We start from the raw sequence: 13,219 nt of genomic DNA, 5'->3' as shown, positions 1-13,219 counted from the left end.
TGTTGGAAATGCTTGCTTCTGTGACTCCTGATTTCTTTTTTTGGTGTTCTGACTCTAGGGTTATCTCTTTTAGTGTTTTCTTTATTGTGTCAATCTCTGTTTTAATTTCCCTCTTCCATTCCTTTATTTCTTTGGTTCTGTTTTCCTCTAGTTCTTTGAGTTCTTTGAGTGTTTTTCTTGTTTCTTCTTTAAGAGCTTCTAATTCTTTATGCTTTTCCTCCTGTTCTTGTTTAAGGATCTCTATCATCATCTTGAGGTACGATTTCGTGCTGAGTCTTCTTTTTCAGGAGTTTTTGGCATTCCACTGTTTGTTGTGATGGGAGAGCTGGGTTCTAGTGTTGCCAGGTTGTCTTGGTTTCCCTGGGGTACGTTCTTTCGATTTCCTCTTGCCATTTTGTTCTCAGTGATTGGTTCTCGTCTTTCCCTGTACCTGGCCTGTGTCCATGAATCTCTGCTGTTCCTGGAGGCGGATGGTCCAAGCACCTGTTTTGCACCCCAAAAGCCGCTGGCTGGGAACAGAGAGTCCAATGCAGCCAGGTTCCTGGATCCTGGTGCACACTTTCTATGTGCTCTGCTGAGATCTCTTTGCCCCCTGGCTTGTCCGAATCTGTTTTCACCAGGTTCTCGCCAGTCCTATGTGTAGGGGTCTCTGCTCTTCCTGGTGGCAGATGTTCCGAGTGACTGCTGTGCACCCCGGAAGTCGCTGGCTGGGAACAGAGAGCTCAATGCAGCTGGGTTCCTAGATGCCTGGATCAAGCTGGGCAGGCGCACACTTTCCGAGTGCTCCACTGAGATCTCTCTGACCCCTAACTAGTCGGAATCTGTTCTCACCCGGGTTTCGCCAGTCCTGTGTGTCTAGGTCTCCGCTCTTCCTCTAGTCCCTGATTAGTGGGGTTGATTCAAGTTTCTCACTATTTAGTCTGATGTTGGCTACTGGTTTGCTGTATATTGCTTTTACTATGTTTAAGTATGGGCCTTGAATTCCTGATCCATCCAAGACTTTTAACATGAAAGGGTGTTGAATTTTGTCAAATGCTTTCTCAGTATCTAAATAGATCATTGTGTGGTTAGTTTCTGGTTTTTTTTTTTTTTTTTTTTTTTTTTTTTTTTTTTTTTTTGGTTTTGTTTTTTTAGTTTATTTATATGGTGAATTATGTTGATGGATTTCTGTATATTAAACCATCCTTGCATCCCTGGAATGAAGCCTACTTGATCGTGGTGAATGATCATTTTGATGTGTTCTTAATTTGGTTTGCACAGATTATATCAAGTATTTTTGCATCAATGTTCATGAGGAAAATTGGTCTAATTTTCTCTTTCTTTGTAGGAAAACAGCATTTTGTACTGTTTTCATTGAATGTTCCTAGAGGATACAATTCCTTGTAAGTGCTACATAACTTAGTGTATTTTATACTTTAAATAAAAATTTTAGCAATGCAAATTACAATGTGTTGGAAGTATGTTTAAAATTTCATAAATTTGGAGACACTGAGAATATCTTAGAATACTGACTTAGTGTCCCTAAATCTCAGAGAGTAACATGCCAGGAATTGAAAACACTGAGAAGTGGTTTTGTTTATTATTGTGTGTTTTCACTGTGTGTTATAATTCTAAATTGTATAATTGTTTACAGATAAGCACACTTTCTGTTTTTCTAAAAGAAGATATAAGTATTCTACTGCCTTACACAAAAATAACAGACTTTATAAAATTATTATGAGTACTCATAGAGATATTTGTTTAAAAAATATATGTGTGTATGTGTGTGTGTGTATGTGTGTGTGTGTGTGTTTCTATCTCCAGTATTTTCTAGAAATAAATGAATAAATAGCATGGCAGGCATGATCACATTGTTAACCTAATTAACACTACTTCCATAAAACAGTAAGAGATTCATGGAACATATTGAGTTGAAAAGAATAATGTTAAAAATAATCGGGGTCTTTAGAAGATAACTTAGGTCTTTCTGAGAATACCCTGGATTCACAAAATACTTAGGATGAGTAGATTTCTTGAAATTTCTAAGTTGGAGGTCATTTTTTATTAAAGATTATACAAATGAGCCTTAGTGGAGCCGAAGGAACACTAGGAATTAAGAGAGGGTTGGGAAAGGTGTTATATTAATTGTATGTGTGCACAAACATTTTATTTTAAAAGGAGCAAAAGAGATTTCTTCCATTGAAATAAATATGTTAGCACAGACACACACACACACACACACAGAGAGAGAGAGAGAGAGAGAGAATATCATGCTATCTCGGGTCTCTTTCTCTTCTCTTGATCTTTTCACTCTGCCCACACCCCCAAGACTGGCTTTGCTTTATATATTCAGATCACAAAAGAGTCCTTTGAAACAAAGCATTTTCTTTAGCAAAATCTCACCTTGGCTCTTGTCATGGGTGATGCTCTCCTAGGAAAAGGTAAGTCATCCAAGACAGTGACACCCCATTTTGGCTCCCTCACTGATTATGCGAGGTGCCTTTGTCAGTTGTGATTGTGCCTAGAAGTCTACTTGCTTGTTGTCCTTCTTTGTTTGGATTTCAGGTCATTGTAATCCTCATTCCAAAGCAGTACTAACATCCTTTGTTAATCCTGGAGTGCTTTGGAAGCACAAGTCATAATGGCTACTGGCAGTGGTTGATAGAAAATGAAGCAAGTTAAGATGCCACTCTCAAGTTTAATTTTATTTCAGGATCTGTCTGAAATTCTCCTGCTGAGCTCCAGAGGTTAGAAGGCCAGGGCTCGCTTCCATGTTTTCTGGTATTTGTGGAAGTAGTGTTAACTAGGATAGCAATGTGATCATGCCCACCATGCTATTTATTTATTTATTTATTTCCAGTGGTTTTGTTGTTTTATTTGAACAATAAAAAGAATAAGAGAAGAAATGAATAATTCAATGACCCTTTACTTTTCCTCCATGTCTCTCTCTTCCCAGGCACAATAAGTTCTTCCCTACACTTACATGGCCTACAAAAGAAACTACAATTCCAGATGCTACAGCCAACCATCAGAATGGGCCCAGGTACCAGAATGGAAGAGCTAGGGAGAGGACTAAAGGAGCTGAAGGGGATTGCAACCCCATAGAAAGAACTAACTGGACCACCCAGAGCTCCCAGATGCTAAATCACCAACCAAAGAGCTTACATCGAGAGAGTCATGGCTCCAGATACATGTGTAGCAAAAGATGGCCTTATCTAGCATAAATGGGAGGGAAGGCCCTGGGTCCTGTGGAGGTTTGATGCCCCAGTGTAAGGAGATACTAGATTGGTGAGGCAGGAGTGGGAGACTGGATGGAGGAGCACCCTCACAGAGGCAAATGAGATAGGGGAGAGGGCGCTTGGGGTGGGGTTGTGAAGAGGTACCAGGAAGGGGAATATCATTTGAAGTGTAAATGAATAAAATGCTTAATAAAAAAATTTTTTTAAACCTACAAACATACTTTCAGGGTCCCCTAGATAGTTCCACAACTGCTACACCTGATGACCCAAATCAGCTCTAAGAAGCCAAATAGATTTGCTCAAATTTCATGAATGGCAGTTAGGATTACTTCTTTTAACGGGATAATGCTAAAAGCAGGAGCTAGGAACTGGTTAGGCAGACTTAGGGATAGGACCCAGAGAACAACCATTGCAAATATGTTCTTAGTTCTACAGTCAGAAAAGCCAAAAAGGAGGCCTGGGTTATCACCTTCTCTCTCTCTCTCTCTCTCTCTCTCTCTCTCTCTCTCTGTGTGTGTGTGTGTGTGTGTGTGTGTGTGTGTGTGTGTGTGTGTGTGTTTGTGTGTGTGTGTGTGTGTGTGTGTGTCTCACCCTCTCTCTCTTCTATTTTTGTTCATACTTTATTATTCCCTTTTATTGAAAATAGATTCTTTTCTTATACAATATATCCTCAATGCAGCCTCCTCTCCCTTTACTCCTCACCAACCCTCCCATTCAGATTTACTTCCTTTCTGCCTCTCATTAGAAAAAAAACAAAAGACTTTGAAGAGATAACAACGAAACATAACTAAATGAAATATAGTAAGATAAAATAAAAGCCATTGCATCGAGTTTGGACAAGACCAACCAACAGAAGAAAGAGAGTCCGAGAGAAGACATAAGAATCGGAGACCCACTCATTCACACACTCAAACATTTCATAAGACTTCCAAAGCCAAAGCTGTAAAACATACACAGGTGACCTGGTGCAGTCTCATGCAGGCCCAGAGATTGCTGCTTCGGTCTCTGTGAATTGATTATTTAGTTCAGAGCAAACTGTTCTGGTGTCCTCATCCCCTCCAGGTCTTATACTTTTTCTGTCTCCTTTTGATTGGGGTAAAGAGGGGATTCCTGAACTCTGAGAAGAGGGATTTGGTGGAGACTCCATTCTTTAGCTGACATTCCTTACATTCTTTAGCTGCCCAATTTTGTTTATCTCCTGAGAGTAAACAGAAGCTTAAGGTGCTATTGGAACTATTGATCTGAGACCCCTTGACACCTAAAGGCTTTTCTATTAGAAAAGGGGGGTCAGATGTATTTTGAAGCAAACTTTAGTAAGTACCTAGAAATGAAAATGAAAAAGCTTCTTTTCTGAAAGGCACAAACTCATCATCAATAATAGTATAAAAGGTCAATGGAATGGATTTGTGTCTCATTTTTTTTCTAATAAGCCTCCAATTAACCACAGTATCTCTTGCTGTGATTTGCTAACTCTTACCACATAGGCACCCAAGAACCATTCCACCTTTACTGTCAAAGCTAAATCAGGTTAAAGGGATGGCTCAGTCATTAAAAACACTTGCCTTGCAAGTATAAGAACATGAGTTGTATCCTCAGATCCAACATAAAAATGCCAAGCATGGTGCCCCACACTTGTAATTCTAGGACTAGAAAGGCAGAGAAAGATAGATTTCTTGAGCTATCTTTCTAACAAGTCTAGACTAAATTGGTAAGCTTTAAGTCAATTACAGGCCCTGTCATAAAGTATGTGGATAGTACCTGAGGATAGCACCTGAGATTTTCCTCTGGTCTCCTTGAGCACCACACACACACACACACACACACACACAATTTCAAAAATGAATACAAAGAAATAGTGTGCTTCTGTGAGGGAAACTAATAGGTAACATAGAAATCAAGGAATGATCAAAAGTTTGAGTAGCAGTGGGCTTGATGATATATAGAAAAGAGCTTTTTCACTCAGAAAAGCATGTGTTCAAATCCTTGCTCTTCTACCCATTAAATTATGGAACCTCCCCCACCTCTCTTTTCTTATTTGTAAAATAGGGAAAGAGTAATTATTAGTCATTTGAGCATAGTGATTAAAGTCATGCAAAGACTAGAAATAGTTTCATCAAAAGGGAGATAATATTAGCACTATTGCTACATTTTTAATTAAATGTTATTTTAAAGTTAAGAACAGAGGCTATGTAGATATTAAGCACATACCTGATGATCTTAAAGATAATGAATGGGAAGAACACAATTAAGTACTGAGATGAGGGAGGGGCAAATGGAATAACACAAAGAGTCAGCATCTCTAAAAGTTTGAGATTTGGGTACCTTGCCCTCCAAATCCTGGGGTTATGAGAGATAGCCAAAGTAGCCCATGTGTTATTCCAGCAACATCTATTAACCCCGGACCTGTCTGTGACTGCTAATGCTACCTGTCTCTCCCCAACCAACTTCACTGCTTTATTTTAAATACATTCCTAATTGGGGATGAAGACAAATTTTCTCCCCAAATAATATTTTCATGGCTCTTCACTCCATGTCCATCACTCTTACCTACAACTGTTATTCCCAGACTAATCCCACAATAAGAAATGGTGTGAAAGAGAAAATAAATGACCAAAATGGTTTCCCATACCTTTTTCTTCCACAATATATGATAGAAGAGAAGGAAGGCTATTGGGAAATACAAAAGCTTGCACAGAATGGGTATCTTCAAGGAAATCTCTGGTTCTCCCTGTTCCAGAGACAGCAGTGCCAACCTTTAGACACAAAGGTGAAGGTCAGAGTAAACATATTTGGCCATATTACCTGGTACTGAAAGACCTCCGAAGGGAGACCCTCACTCAAATCTCAGGAGAGGCGCGCACCCAGCGAGGCACCGAGACCAGACTTGCTGCAATCGCATGAGGAAGTTTATTGAAAGTGAAAGAGTGAGATCTCAGGCCAGCATGCTGGGGTCGAGACTCATACACCACGCAGGGGTAGAGGAGTTCGACCCCGGCCTGAACTTGTAACAGGCTTATAAAGGCAAAAATCACAAAGGAGGGGGAGGACAGGGGGAATGAGGAAATTCATAAGGGGAAGAATCATACATTTTTTTTATCAGTACACCCCCAGGCACACCTAGGGTGTTGGAACATTCCACAGAGGTCATCCGGACCTTCTGTGGTATTTTGGGAACTCAAATCTCAAGAAAGTGGGATTTCCTGGGAGCGGCAGAGGAAATCCCTAGGGCAAGGAATCAGTGTCCTTTGACAACCTTTTACTCTTCATTCCCCCGTTTTTCTTTTTGTAAAAAGCTCTAATCTTAGAGCGCTCCCTCAGCTTCTTGTAATATCTGGTATTGTTGTCTTAGGACCATTACCTGTACAGCACTCACCCTTTCTTTTATAAAAGTCACCAGTCTATTGAGGATGCATGGCCCAAAGGTTAGGATTAGCATTAAAATGAGTAAAGGCCCGACCAAAGCAGAGACTAGCTTAGAGAACCAGGGTGACCAGTTAAACCAATTTTCATACCATCCTTGGTATGTTTCTCTTTCTTTTTTTCTGTTTTCTAGTCTTTCTCTAAGCTTTGCCATAGAATCTCTTATGACACCAGAATGATCTACGTAAAAGCAACATTCTTCTTTTAGGGCAGCACAGAGCCCTCCTTCCTTTAGAAAAAGCAGATCTAATCCCCTCCTGTTCTGTAGCACTACCTCTGATAATAAAGTCAATGACTCTTCTAGTTTGGTTATGGACTGTTCTAATGCTCCCAGGTCCGCGTCCATAGCTGCTCTGAGTTCATTATAGTAGTAAGGTTGTTGGATGAGGGCAGCTGCCCCTGTTCCAATTCCTGCTGCCACTCCAAGTCCTAACAAGACAGCTAAGGTCAAAGTAGCGGCGGTTTAAAACAACAAATGCACTATCAAGCAGATTGAACAGGCAGTCCTCAGTTCTCATAGGGAGATAGGAGGGTGTGGTCAAAAGGGGATACGAGTCCTCCTTTGGTGACAGAGTGAGACAAGGAGGTCTCTCAGGCCTGGGTGCAGGGTTATCAAGCACCGAATTGGGGCCTACGGGTCATGTGGGCGGACTCTCTATCTTTATCTTAATAACAAAAAATGAATCTAGGGTCCCCTCTGCCAGTATAGACTCTCCATCCCCAACGGTTTCCTCTTACCCACTGACGATCTTGTTTTCCCTGTAGGGTGAAGCTGATATTTAGAGGGTTACAATAACTGTCTTTGCACGGTCCCTGAGGGCTACTGGAGCTTTCAGAGGCACACCCAGTCCTATAAGCCAGGTATTTGGATGGATCTCTTTCCCCTTTCTCTGGCTCCCCTGGCCTACGACCCTTTTTGACTATAATTAGATCCCAAGCGGAGGAAGGGTTCCAGTAGGCTTCTCCCATGGTCTCACATCCCCATTTACTACAAAAATAGTCTGAGGCCCCTTTCTTCATTTCCCTGGTGTGTCCCTGTCCGGGGCAGACATAGAAGTCTGCTGCCTGAAGGTTGGCTTGGAAAAACTGTCCTGAACACCCCAATGTGATCCCTATGCCATGAGGGACACACTGTTCTTCTGGGGGTGGCTTTTCTAAATTGGTATAACTGAAAAGATCCCAGGCCATAGAGCCGGCTGCTAACTTACAGACATCGGGTGCAAGATCAGGCCACCAAGTCCAAGGGGGGTGCACTGCGGTAGTTGACCACACGACGTCAATCCCGTTGACCTTGACTGCCGAGGGGGTAGTCAACAGCACCAGGTAGTGTCCCTTCCACCGGGGCTCAAGCGTGCCAGCGCGATGTCGTCTGACCAGGACTTAGTCTCCGACCTGGAACCCGTGGGGCACCGTGGTGGTTCCTGGAGTGTAGGCTTCTTTGATTCGACTCCAGATCTGTGTTTTAATAACTTCTAAGGCCTTTGAGTGGGTAAATAGAACAGAGGAGGAATAACTTCTAAGGCCTTTAAGTGGGCAAATAGAGCAGAGGAGGAGGGGGAGTTAGTGCCAGGATCCAATATCCCGCACGACTCCGTTAAGGGGGGCGGTCCCCCATGTAGGAGTTCACAAGGGGTAAGGCCGAAACGCCCCGGCGAGTTTCGGACTCTAAGAAGCGCAAAGGGGAGGAGGGTCACCCAGTCTTTACCGCCGGTCTCAATAGCTAATTTAGTAAGGGTCTCTTTTAGAGTTCTATTCATTCTTTCTACCTGTCCTGAGCTCTGGGGTCTGTAAGCACAATGTAATTTCCAATTAGTCCCCAATAAACAAGCTAATATCTAACTTACCTGGGCAACACAGATGGCCCATTGTCTGATCCAATTACCTTAGGGGTGCCAAACCTAGGGATGATCTCTTCTGGAATCTTCTTAGCTATGACCGCTGCTGCCATTTCTCTCTTTGTGGGGAGGCTTTTACCCACCCAGAAAATGTATCTATAAAGACTAATAGATACTTATATATCTATATCTTCTTGGCTCAGTTCTGTAAAATCCACTTCTCAGTAAACCTCAGGTCTATCTTCTCTCCTCCCAGCCTTCTACATACATTTGCTTTCTAACATGGCACACAGTTATCTAGTCAAATCTGGCACAAAAGAATTTGACCTCAAGACAGTCTTTACAAGTTTGTCTACCTCTAGATGAGTCCATTGATGCATTTTCTTCAAGTCCAGTGCTGTACACCAGGTCCTGGATAGGGCAATGAGCTCAACAGGTTATAGGGGTTAAGTACTGTGAGGTGGAGTTCTGCCACCAATTTGTTTACCTCCCAGAGATCTTGAACTGTCCAGCAGTCGTTAGTTCCATGTTTCCACACCAGTAGGAGAGGCACACCTCAGGATGATGGACACATACGAAGTTGTTGGAGTAACCGAATGATGAGTGTCTTGATCCCGTCTCATGCCTCCTTTGATATGGGGTACTAACGCACCACTAGCCTGGACTTTCAGCTCCATATGGGCAGGGGCTGGTTCTTAGCCTCTCTCATTCCTGCAGTCTCCGCCCAGGCCTGTGGATATGCCTGCAGCCACCAGTCCGTCTGATCTGAGGCAGGCTGTTTAGAGTTGGTACTTGTCCTCCAACTGAATGATTAGAACCTGCACAGGCTCCCCTTCTGGACCTCTAACCTGTGGTCCATCAGAGTGGAACTGAATCTGTGCCCCATCTTAGTCAGGAGGTCTCTCCCCAACAGGGTGCAGGGACAGTCTGGCATTACAATGAATAAGTGGGATACCCGGCCCACTCCGAGATCCACAGATCTTCAGGTAGTCCATAAATATTTAAAACTTTGGAGCCACATGTCCGGGGCTTCTGTTGCTGGTGTCCCCCTTTTTTTTTTGTTGGGGCAATTTTTGTCTCAGTGGCTTTCTTCTTTATAGTAAGCACATTGACCTTTGTCAAGAGGCTCCTTCCTAGTGCCAGACTTGATTCCTAACTCCCTGGCCCTTCACTACTGTGGCCAAAATCCTACAAATTCCTTTTTTGTCTACTACCCTCCGGTCCTCTCTTTCCTCTGCCTTCTGCTTCTCTCTTTCTCGCTTCTCTTCCTCAGTCTCCTCCTTATGAAACACTTTCTCTGATTCCTTCACCAAATCCAGCAAGGTATAGTTTTAGAACCCTTCTAGCCATTGTAACATTCTCTTAATATCTGATGCTGACTGCTGTATAAAGGCCATAGCCACCTCTGCCTGCTGACCCTCAGAGGTTGGGTCAAGGTATAACCCCTGTAAGCTTCCATTAAACGTTCAAGAAACACAGACGGCGGTTCAACAGGTCCCTGAAGAACCTCTCTTACCTTAGCCAAATTCGTGGGTCGCCTTGCGGCTCCCTTGAGACCTGCCACTAGAGCCCGGCGGTAGACCTTGAGACACTCCTTACCTTCTGCAGAGTTGTAATCCTAGTCAGGGCAGATCAAGGGAAAAGCTGCATCTATAAGATTAGGGAGATTGGTGGGGGTCCCATCTGGTCCTGGAACATTTTTTCTAGCTTCCAGGAGGATCCTCTCCCTCTCTTCCATAGTAAAGAGGACCTGCAAAAGCTGCTGGCAGTTGTCCCAAGTGGGCTGATGAGAAAACATCAGGGACTCAAGGAGTCCCGTCAGGCCCGAGGGGTTCTCTGAAAAAGAGGGGTGGTTAGTTTTCCAGTTATACATATCGGCTGATGAAAACGGCCAATACTGTAGCGGGACTAGTTCTCCCGGAGCTGGGGCGGGTCCATAAGCCTGTAATGGTAGGGCAATAGCAGAGCCAAGCCCCGCGCCATTTCCCCCTGGGCTTCGAACCCGGGGGCTTCGGGTCCCGGCTGCTGGTCCTGTTTCAGAGGCCGTCTGGGAGTCAGTGGGAGTCGGCGCCTGTGGGGGACTTGCATGAGAAGCCAGTTGAGGGTATGGGGGTGGAGGGTTGTCGAGGAGAAGAAAACCATCATCAATTTCAGGATAGATCTGCGTGGGGGCCGATGGCGCAGGTGCCAGCTTGTTCGAGGCCACGGCCACCGTTGCCGTTTCTGCCCCCGCTGTCCAGGGTCTCACCCAGGATGTCATGTTTTGGACCAGGTCCTCCCACACGATGATGTATGGAACCTGATCGGGGTGTCCCCCTGAAGCCTGAAAAACAATTCGCTTAACAGCGGAGATAAGAGATAGATTAAAAGTTCCCTCCGATGGCCATCCTACGCCAAAACTCGGCCATTCGGAGGAGCAGAAAGTTTGCCACAGTCCTTTCCTGACTTCAACAGAAAGATTATGGGCCCTTGTCTTAACGTCCGTCCAATGGTTCAAAGTCAGTGTTAGTGGGGTTGTCACAGTCTGGCCCATTTCTAGTTCTGACACACACACACACAAAACACTCACAGATACTACAAAACAGAGAGACAAAGTCAGTCGCCGACCTCGAGTCGACCCGAAATCCCGAAAAGAGCCAGATGGCCCACAATTGGCCCTCTGACACAGATCGTCAAGGAGAAAAACTGATCTCCCGACTTTTCCCGTGGGGGTCCACCAGGCATCCCTGGTCCTCCCCCTGTCCTCCTGGGACGTCTCCCAGGGCGAGCAAACGGTGGACCCTGGACACGTCTATCTCCGTCCACTCCACTCCTCCCTTGGAAGAGCAGACTTGGTTAGAGCGTTTGCGAATACCGAACTGCGATCGCACCAGACCTCTGAACAAATCACAAACACAGAATCACAATCTGGACAATCCACAAACACAGAATCACAATCTGGACAATCCACAAACACAGAGTCACAACAGGACAACAAGGAAAGAAAGGAAAGAAAATCCTTACCTCCAAGTAGGTCTAGGGCCCCTGGGTGGTCGCGCAAATCCCGGGCGAGCCCCCAAATGAAAGACCTCCGAAGGGAGACCCTCACTCAAATCTCAGGAGAGGCGCGCACCCAGCGAGGCACCGAGACCAGACTTGCTGCAATCGCATGAGGAAGTTTATTGAAAGTGAAAGAGTGAGATCTCAGGCCAGCATGCTGGGGTCGAGACTCATACACCACGCAGGGGTAGAGGAGTTCGACCCCGGCCTGAACTTGTAACAGGCTTATAAAGGCAAAAATCACAAAGGAGGGGGAGGACAGGGGGAATGAGGAAATTCATAAGGGGAAGAATCATACATTTTTTTTATCAGTACACCCCCAGGCACACCTAGGGCGTTGGAACATTCCACAGAGGTCATCCGGACCTTCTGTGGTATTTTGGGAACTCAAATCTCAAGAAAGTGGGATTTCCTGGGAGCGGCAGAGGAAATCCCTAGGGCAAGGAATCAGTGTCCTTTGACAACCTTTTACTCTTCAGTACCTGGTTACCAGGGATGCATTCTTATCTGACAAAATTAATATTGCCATTAATGACCCTTTCACTGACCACTTAGCATGGTCTATATGTTCCAGTATAACTCTACCAATGGCAAGTTCAATGGCACAATCAAGGTTGAGAATGGAAAGCTTGTCTTCAATGAGAAGCCCATCACCATCTTCCGGGAGCTAGATCCCACTAACTTCAAACAGGGTGATGCTGATGTTCAGCATATTGTGAAGTCTACCAGTTTCTTCCCCACCATAGAGAAGACCAAGGTTCACTTGAAGGGTGGGTCAAAAAGGGTTAAAATTGCCACCCCTTCTGATACCCCATGTTTGTGATGGGTGTAAACCATGAGAAATATGACAACTCAAGATTGTCAGCAATGATTCCTGCACCACCAACTGCTTAGCTTCCTGGCCAAAATCATCCATGACAACTTTGGCATTGTGAAAGAACTCATGATCATACTCCATGCCATCACTGCTACCAAGAGGACTATAGATGACCCCTCTGGAAAACTGTGGCTGTAGAGCCGTAGGGCTGCCCAGAACATCATCTCTGCATCCACTGATGCTGCCAAGGCTATAAATCACATCATCCCAGAGCTGAGCAGAAAGCTTAATGACATGGTCTTCCATGTCCCTACCCCCAATGTCTATCACAGATCTGACAGGTCACCTGAAGAAATATGCCAAAGTATGATGTCATTAAGAAGGTGGTGAAGAAGGCATATGAGGGCATTGTGGACTACACTGAGAATCAGATTATCTCCTACAACTTTAACAGTGATACCTACTTTTCCAACTTTGTTATTGGGGCTGGCATTGCTCTCAGTGACAACTTTGTAAAACTCATTTCCTGGTATGACAATGTATATGGCTACAGCAACAGGGTGGTGGACCTCATAACCTACATGGGTTCCAAGACAAGGAAGCCCTAACCCACCTCAGCAAGAACAAGAAAACAGAGAGAGGACTTTGGCTGCTGAGAAGTTTTTGTTCCAACTCAGACCCAACACTGAGCATCTCCCTTACAGTTTCTATCCCAACCTCCCAGAAAAACAGGATCTTCCTAGGGATCCCTACTCTCTTGAAGAACATCAACAATGTTCACTACACACACACACACACACACACACACACACACACACACATACACATACACACACACCACAGAGAGGGGGGAGGGAGAGAGAGAGGGAGGGAGGGAGGGAAAGAGAGAG

At 44.4% G+C, this 13,219-nt stretch overlaps 1 pseudogene across 1 annotated transcript in view; it reads right to left on the bottom strand.

Annotated features, from left to right (window-relative positions):
• Positions 1-12,635, bottom strand: part of LOC308417734 (ATPase GET3-like) — a 39,128-nt pseudogene extending 26,493 nt beyond the window's left edge. Inside the window, exon 1 of the transcript in view lies at positions 12,400-12,635. The product of the transcript in view is annotated as an ATPase GET3-like (transcript). The remainder of the gene's footprint in view (positions 1-12,399) is intronic.
• Between the last annotated feature and the right edge of the window lie 584 nt (positions 12,636-13,219).

The sequence above is a fragment of the Micromys minutus genome (genome assembly GCF_963924665.1).
Source record: "Micromys minutus genome assembly, chromosome: 1".
Classification (NCBI taxonomy): Eukaryota; Metazoa; Chordata; class Mammalia; order Rodentia; family Muridae; genus Micromys; species Micromys minutus.
This window is presented reverse-complemented; position numbering and strand designations above follow the sequence as displayed.